The sequence below is a fragment of the Eptesicus fuscus genome, chromosome 23 (assembly GCF_027574615.1).
Source record: "Eptesicus fuscus isolate TK198812 chromosome 23, DD_ASM_mEF_20220401, whole genome shotgun sequence".
In the NCBI taxonomy this organism is placed as follows: domain Eukaryota; kingdom Metazoa; phylum Chordata; class Mammalia; order Chiroptera; family Vespertilionidae; genus Eptesicus; species Eptesicus fuscus.
The window spans coordinates 7,747,528-7,756,476 of NC_072495.1; the positions used below are offsets into that span (position 1 = coordinate 7,747,528).

The following is an 8,949-nucleotide window of genomic DNA, read 5'->3' on the forward strand; positions in this document are numbered from 1 at the left end:
GCGGTGTAGCTGCCTTGAACGGGGCCCTCTGGCCAGCCGTGTCTGCTTTCGCACTGCTTTTCCAAACCTCCTGCTCGAGGGGCGCCCCGGGAAAAAGTCAGTGACTCAGATTCCCCGATGGGACTCGACCTTCATGTCGCCTGGCCCAGCGTGGTGACGGGGATCCAGGCCTTGTCCTCGGCCCGCCTCCGCCAGCTCTGTGGCCTCGGCCTCTACCCCGGCAGCAACCTGGGCCCCAATGCCGCCACCAAATCCTCCACAGTAGCCACGCCTCCCGTCCAGGGCCCCGGGGCCTCCCACAGCACCGCTCACCCGCCATTCGGTGGTTCCCAGGAGAGGAAGTGAGAAAAGAAAGCCTTTCTCCCGGTTAAACCTGCACACCGAGCCTCACGCAGGAGCCAGAAGTCCCACCTGTGCCGGCTGGCTGGCCAGACCTGATGACAGTTGTTTTTATTTTTTAAATATATTTTATTGATTTTTTACAGAGGGATAGAGAGTTAGAAACATCGATGAGAGAGAAAAATCGACCAGCTGCCTCCTGCACACCCCCTACCGGGGATGTGCCCGCAACCAATGTACATGCCCTTGACTGGAATCGAACCTGGGACCTTTCAGTCCACAGACCAACGCTCTATCCACTGAGCCACACCGGTTTTGGCAGACAGTTGTTAATAAAAATAATTAGTATTCAATGAGCATGCTTGAGCATTGCCTGTTCTAGCCACGTGGCCTGTCTTATTGACTCTGCACAGGAGGGGGTACTAGCATGACGCCCATTTTGCAGGTAGGAAAACTGAGCTGCATAGATTGACATCACCTGTCCTTGCCAACATGTATCCGGACTAGCCCGACTCAAAGTTCCTGTCTCTTGATTTTGTTCCTGACACTATTTATAACACTTAGACTAGGCACTGTGCATTCACTTGCCTACTATTGGTCTCAAATTTTATTTTCATGGATGTAAACTTCCTCCTGGCCAGACGGGGGGCCCGTTGAGGTCGGGGACTGAGCTGTTTTTCACGATTGTCTCCTGGTGACAGACACAAAAGAAGTGAGTATTAAATGGGGCTCAGAAATGCACCCGGCATTTCTCTGCGTCTGACACGGAGATACAGAGGAGAGGATTTGTAAGGTACCTTGGATAGGTGGGCCAATTGCTTCTCTCTAAATCTGCCATGGGGATTTAAAACGATAGCAAGATGGCCATTCACGGTTGCTATGACAATGAGGACATATGAGTTAGTGAAATTCCCTGGTAATCTCCCATCCCCAAGGGGCCAGGAATTTTAAGTGGGCTGTTTTCTGGGCCCGCTAACAAGTTTCGGACTTTGTTTCACAGCATCTTCCATTCCACCAAAGACAAAGCGCTTTGCAAGCAAATCTAGGCTCATCATTTGAATGTTCTAAATGCAATTTTAAAATCTAGTTACCGGAGGCCTTGTTCCCATTGTCCCCTCTTTTGTACCTCTCCCTTTCTTACTGGGGATAGCACAGGGTCAGAAGACTATTCGATTATGAGTTAAGATACCTGGCTTGGCAAACTTATTTTTTTAGCCCTGGACGGTTTTTCTCCGTGGTTAGAACATCGGCCTGTGGTTTGGGGTTTGATTCCTGGTCAAGGGCAGGTACTTGGGTTTCGGCTTCGCTTCCCACCCTGGGTGGGGCTGCGTGTGGGAGGCAACCAATCGATGTGTCTCTGTCACATCAATGTTTCTCTCTTCCTCCCTCCCTTCCACTCTCTCTGAAAAAGCAATGGAAAAAATATCCTCAGGTGAGGATTAACAACAACAAAAAATCCCACCAAAAACTTTTAAAAAATATATTTTTTATTAATTTCAGAGAGAAAGGGAGAGGGAGGGAGAGAGAAACATCAACGATGAGAGAGAATCATTGATTGGCTGCCTCCTGCACGCCCCCCACTGGGGATGGAGCTGGCAATTCGGGCATGTGCCCTTGACTGGAATCAAACCTGGGGCCCTTCAATCCGAAGGCCGACGCTCTATCCACTGAACCAAACCGGCTAGGGCCCACCAAAAACTTTTTAAACAAACATTTATTCAGGAAAGGGACCGCTCAGAGACTCATCCCAAAGTGAACATCCCCGTAACCATCACCGGGTTTATGTGAGACCCCGGGGAAGCCGCTCACCCTCTCCTGACCTCCGTGTCCCCATCTGTTGGCAAAAAGGATCCTCTCCACGGCACCAAGTCATTTTGGTTACAACATCTCACTCCCTTTGCCGGTTGAACTCGGAGAGATCAGTTCTACCCCGGCGTTGGACACTTAGGGGGTTTGTGGGGATGTTTTCTCTTTGTCATGAAAAATCCTTCAGCCAGCAGCTGATCCTCGAGCTTCCTCATCTCCATGGTGATCACTTCGGAAAATTCCTCGAGGGAATTGCTTCATCCCTAGAGCCTTTGCGAGGCGCGCCACGAGCACGAAGGAGAAACATGATTTTGCCAGAGAAACTGGGGCCATCGGAGACATTTGCAAGTTAGGAAGGTGCCGCGTCGGGGGCTCGGCATCCGGAGGAAATCGCACAGACAAAGAACCGTCTGCTTTGGAGGCTGACCCATTTTCTCAGAAAAATTGCATTTTGCCAGTTTCAAAAACCAGAGTTGAGTTCAAACTCACCCGCCTCCCCAGGAGGATTGGAGGCGGCGCACCACGAAAGACCCCGCGCCCTGGGGTTGAAAACCATCATTAGCAGAGCACCAAGGCCACGGACAAGTTGCAAATAGCTTCTCAAAAGCACTCAACTCCCAGCTCAGGGTGAAAATCTCTCTTCGGCTTCAGCCAAGCTTCGGCCACTAGAGGGCACTCACCACACATATTTCCAGCCGTCACCGGGGCTGTGGGAATTGGGGTTGGGCTGTCTGTTCTCCAGCCTATCTCCCAGAGATAAAAGGGGGTGATGGCCTTGGGCTTGGGAGGGGCCCTCCATCCGCCAAACCCCGAGGACTTTCATTTTCTGCGAAACAGCTGGTAGCTTCCACCATGAGGGGAACATCTCTGGGCATCCGAGGGAAAAGGAGGCCGCTCAAAATAATTTTCTTTTTAAGTTCTTAATGATTTTTCCACTTCCGATGAGTCAGCTTCACCCCCGAGTGACATGCCACTCATTAATTTCCTCTCTCTGCTTCAGTTGGCCTCGGATGAGGTACTCATGGATGTTGTTGCCCTCATGTTGGAGGAATGTAATAGCCCTGACAGCTTCATGTGTAGCCAGACAGCCTCGCGCTTGTGAGGCAGCCCCAGCGACGGTGCTCTGAGTCTTGGACCCCAGAAAGCAACTACAAATTCCCAGGCTAATAGGAGCTGAGAGAGGGGTCCCGCCTGGCAGCAGATGAGAGAAACGGGTGCTTTCTCAGCCCCCAAAATGCGGGTGTGCTAGTCGCCGTTGGCGAGACCCTGGTCCCGTGTTTCTCGCTCAAAAGCGCACCCTGCTTCCCCCAGGACAGAATGAGAGTGGGCGCTTTCTGGCCATCTCTAGGTGTTCCTCTTTTTTTAAAAAATGTTTTTATTGATTTTTAGGGAGAGAGGAAGGGAGAGGGATAGAGAGATAGAAACGTCGGTGAGAGAGAAACATTGATTGGCTGCCTCCTGCACGCCCCACACTGGGGATCGAGTCTGCAACCTGGGCATGGGCGCTGACCGGGAATCGAACCGTGACCTCCTCGTTCATAGGTCGATGCTCAGCCACGGAGCCACGCCGGCCGGGCTGGGTTTTCCTCTCGACAAGGTTGCAGATTCAGACCCTGGCTCCCAGGAGGACCATCTCCTCAGTGAGCAAAGGAAGGAAGCCATCAGCCATTTGCTTTAAACGGCTTCCTGGATTTTTCAAACATATTCTTTTCCGTTTATAATATATACTAGAGGCCTGGTGCACGAATTCGTGCACGGGCAGTTGGCTGGCAGGCCCCGCCCCCAATCGGGAGGGAGAGGGCAGCCAGGGGGAGGGGCTGTAAACAGTTGGCCGGTCAGCCCCGCCCCTGATCAGGGTGTTGGGGGGCCAACTGGGGCCCGGATCAGGCTGGTTGGCTGCCACAGTGCGTGTCATAGCCACCAGTCATTATGGTCCTTCCGATCGCTGGGCTTTTATATATATATCTATATATATTTAAATTGATTTTTTAAATTGAAATATAATTGACATATAACATCTTGCCCTGGCCAGGTGGCTCAGTTGGTTGGAGCACCACCTGAAAGCACACCAAAAAGTTACGACTCTACTACGTAGAGCTATACATTTTTTTCTTGTGATGAGACCTTTGGAAATCTATTGTCTTAGCAGCTTTCAAATACAAGACGGCATTGGGACCTGGCGTCACCACACCTCACCGTACGCCCCCAGGACTTCTTTACCTGACACTTGGAAGTTGGTACCTTTTGACCCCCCTTACCCATTGCTCCCCACTCCCCACCTCTGGCAACCAGCAGTCTGTGCGTTCATTTTTTTGTTGGGCACTTGTTTTTTTTTTTTAGAGTCCACATACAACAGAGATCATGCAACACTTCCCTTCCTCTGCCTGACTTATTTCACTTAGCACAATGCCCTCAAGGCCCATCCACGTGGGGGCAAATGGCAGCGTTTCCTCCAGCTTTTTCCTTCCTTGAAAAGGTGCCTGGAATTCTAATGCTCTCCCCTAAATTAGAGAGGAGGGCCAAAGACAGGAGTGTGAGCCAAGATTGGGGAAATCATGCTGCATAGCCTCTTAAAAGCCCCTTTTATTAGCAAACAAAACAGCGCCACGTCCAGAAAGGGCTTCCTCCTCTCCCCCGGGCTGGAAAGCCATCTGTCTTGTTTTTAATGGCCTCCTCATTCATCGTCGGGAGCGCTGCCCCTCCGAGGTTGCGAGGGTGCCTCTCTCTGGTTATCAGCAAACCGCAGGGGCCCGCTCCCTTCAGAAGGGGCGCATTCCTAACAGGAGGCACCTCGGCTTCGTGGCTTTCCGTCGTGGAAGAAGAAGAAAACGCTCTGGCAAAGACGAATGACTCTGGTTTTAATTCGGACCCGACATCCATCTTGGCAAAAACTAAAACCAGTTTGGAGGGATTAAAACGTGGCACGGAGGTTAGACAGGCGTTCCTGCCAAGGGGCGGCCGCGCAGATAAGCCGGGTTCTCTGGAGCGCGGGATGTTTTGACGGCCGCGACTTTGATTTTCTTCACATCCTTTTCTTCCTTCAGAGACGCGTCTCCTCCATGACTTCCTTTCCTTGTTTGAATGTTTATCCGTCGAAATGCTTGGGTATTTAAACCAATAACAAAGCTCTCCTATTGCTCTTGGCTGGGAACTTCTGAGAGCTCGAGGGGGACTTTCTTCGGAAAGCAAGCGCGAGAACTTTGAAGTTCCAGGCAGTACCTTTAGACCCCATTAGAGCACAAAGAGAAAGAAACACATTTAATCAAAGAGCCTTGCCCCCCCTCTCCCCCCCCCGTCTCCCCCGCCCTGTGTTTTGAATCCGCTGAGTGTTGTGTCAATGTCAGTTCCTAAGTTTGTGGTTTGTTGGAGGGGTTCAAAGGCACCGTCTGATAGTTGGAAGTGGTATAACTCAGTGGAATGTCTTGATCGCGTCTCCCCGACACACGCTCTACTATGAGGCAACAGGTCAAGGACGGAGTCCAGGAAATCAAAGACGGTCCGGATGCTTAGAGGGAACTTTGCTCATAAGACCAGCTTCACAGGCCCTGGGCTGAGGAAGCTATCTCTGTGCGGCTGGCGGCTCTCCCACCCTTTCCTGGATGCATTTGTGTGGCTCAGGCTTCCAAGGAAACGGGTCTTAGAGGCTCAGCATCTGATAGGAAAGGGTTTCAATAGAGCTGCCAAGTTATGGGCTGCAGAGAATGTTACTGCACATCTCCATGTTAGCGCGTGGTCAGAGGCTGGCACCTAGCACTGCATGCCCAGTAGGCCCCCTGGGACCCTGGTAAGGGTGATTTAAGGAAGGACCATTACAGTTCCCGTAGGGTCATGTACTGGTAGATGCTTGATTCAAGATATGCAGACGGGCCTGCGATGCAAGCACAGAATCCAGAGCGCTGAAGTGACTTGCCCAGGGGCACTTCATAATTTCTCCTGATGATGGTGGTGATGATGGTGAGGGTAATGGTGGTGATGGTGATGGTGGGGATTGATGGGGATGGGGATGGTGATGGTGGTGATTGGTGGTGATGATGGGGATGGTGATGGTGGTGATGGTGATGGTGATGGTGATGGTGATGATGGTGATGGTGATGGAGATGGTGGTGATGATGGTGATGGTGGAAGTGGCAGTTGCGGTGATGTTGCTGGCGGTGGAGATGGTGCTGATGGAAAGAATGCTGTTAGCAGTGGTGATGGTAACTGGTGGTGAGGGCCATAGTGGGTATGATAATGATCACAGGTGACTGTGGAGATGATGATGATGGTGGTGATGGTGGTGGTAATGATGGTGATGGTGATGATAGTGATAATGGTGATGGTGGTGATGGTGGTGATGGTGGTGGTGGTGATGGTGGTGGTAGTGATGGTGGTGATGGTGATGGAGATGGTGATGGTGAGGGTAATGGTGGTGATGGTGGTGATGGTGATGGTGGGATGGTGGTGATGGTGATGGTGATGGCAATGGTGGAAGTGGCAGTTGCGGTGATGTTGCTGGCGGTGGAGATGGTGCTGATGGAAAGAATGCTGTTAGCAGTGGTGATGATAACTGGTGGTGATGGCCATAGTGGGTATGATAATGATCACAGGTGACTGTGGAGATGATGATGGTGGTGGTAATAATGACGGGGGGGGGGGTGATGGAGAGGATGATGGAGACTAGATCCCAAATCTGAGTTTTTCTTGCACCTAATTCTTAGTACTGCAGCCTGCTATGGTTTAGCAAAGGATGTTGGAGGTAATAGTTGACTTGTAGGCGATCACACAGAATGTTGTAAGAGTAGCATCAAGCTTTAATATTTCATGTTTCCAGTTTATTCTCTTTTTTTCTGATGAAAAAAAATAAACTTATTGAAGCAAACATAGAAAAATCTATCAGAGGGGAGGCAGCAAGGATACCAGGAGGTGAAATTTCAGGATGTGTTTGCTTCTGTTTCTAACGTCTGTGTTTTGCATGAAGGCTTTGCCACGTGTTGATTTTGTCTTTGCAGATGAGCGAGTACGAATTTAGGGTGCCAACAGAAGCTTTCACCTGGATGATTTCCTAACCTTCGATGGACAGATAATCACCCCGATATTGTAGACGAGAACACTGACAGGCTAAGTAACTCGCCCCAACATCCTTCGGCAAATAAGTGGCAGAGTCGGGGTTCCACCCCGGGGCTCTCTGCCCCCACAGTGATGTGTGCCGCCAGTGTGTAATACGGTAACCTAGGACGGCCCGGCGGGTTACCACAGAAATACTGTTTCCAGAGACGACATCTCAAGAAGCCTTCGAAAGCAGCGGTCGCCAACCGGAGGTCCGTGGACCCCTGGTGGCCCGTGAGGTCCGAAAGGTTGGCGACCGCTGCTCTAAAGGGGTCCTCTGGTGGCTTCTGTGAGTCCAGCTTCTTAGCCCACCTCGCCTGGGTTTGTTCCCAAAGTAGGCACTGCCCTGGCAGGATGCAGTGAACCTGGGAGCTAGTCTTCCCAGAATCCTCGGCGCTGGAGGACGGACATGGTCGTGGCAGGTTTCTATTCCAATAATTTGCTCCTTAGTGCAAGAAGCCCTTCTGAACATCCTAGACAGAGGGTCCCCACGTGATTCTTTTTTAAAAAAATGTTTTTATTGGTTTTAGAGAGGAAGGGAAGGGGGGAGAGAGAGAGAGACAGAGAGAGAGAGAGAGAGAGAGAGAGAGAGAGAGAGAAACATCAATGAGAGAGAAACATCATTGATTGGCTGCCTCCTGCACACCCCACACTAGTGATGGAGCCTGAAACCCAGGCATGTGCCCTGACCAGGAATCAAACCTCTTGGTTCATAGGTCGGCGCTCAACCACTGAGCCACACCGGCCGGGCCCCACTTAGTTCTTGAATATATTGCCTTGACAGGGAGCTCTTGCTCTCACAGGTAGACAAATCTATATATTCAAATACCTAGGGTCAATTCTTAACCAAAGGCATCGCCCCTCCCCAGCCGGGAGAAGCAATGATAGGACTTTATTTTGTTTTCTTTGTCTGACCCGCTTATCTCGCCTGCTTGAAAGTTCGCTTCCACACGTGCGCATTAGAGGTGATTAGGAGACTTGGGGACATCCTCTGTCATTCGTTAATGCGCAGAGGGGGCCTCGGTTCCAGCGCCCGGGGCTCCCCTCCGCTCCATACATCACCGCCGGCCAGCAGGCCTCTCCTGCTTCCTCGCCAGGTCTGCCCCCGAACGGCCTGCAGATCCGAGGGGTCGGAGACGAGTTTAATTTAGAGCCGAGCCCGCCTTGCGCCGCCCGAGGAAATGGCATGTCAGCTGCGTCAGAAATAGATACTGTTGCGCAGATATACGGGCGGGGAGGTGGACGCCGCCCCTGCCATTCATTACCTGGATTGCCTTTAAACGTCAAAACAAATCCTCTCCGGTCCTTCTCCAAAACCTAAATCATGGAGAGAGACAGGGTCAGCCTCGGCCGCTTGGAATGCTGGGAGAGGGAGGGGGTTGGGGGCAGGGGGGGCGTGGAGGGCTGGGTAAGCGAAGGCAGCTGAGATTGGGAGGGGGGAGAGGGGGTGGGGGTCATGGGCATGTCCTAAGCACAGATTGTCCCCACAGTGAGGCTGTGCACACTGATGTCACAGTGGCAGCGGGCACCTCGCGACGTGTCACACGTGGAGACACACGTGTGCTGTGTGTCAGTATTCACAGCTGATGTGAACATCGGGGCGAGTAGAGCCCGGCCCAAATATGACAAAGTTCTACCTGGTGACACTCGTCATTGCTTTCTCTGGGTGAGAGAGCGTATAACATTTACCGAGAGAGCAGCCCAGCGAGGTGGGCTGTG

The 8,949-nt window shown here is 51.7% G+C and overlaps 1 long non-coding RNA gene across 1 annotated transcript; it reads right to left on the reverse strand.

The window, feature by feature from the left end:
* Positions 1 to 990: 990 nt before the first annotated feature.
* Positions 991 to 8,651, reverse strand: LOC129148114 (uncharacterized). Its single transcript, XR_008555295.1, has 4 exons — positions 8,496 to 8,651; positions 8,146 to 8,441; positions 1,137 to 1,216; positions 991 to 1,030 (listed from the first exon to the last, which is right to left on the reverse strand). It is a non-coding gene; the product is annotated as an uncharacterized LOC129148114 (long non-coding RNA).
* Positions 8,652 to 8,949: the final 298 nt, after the last annotated feature.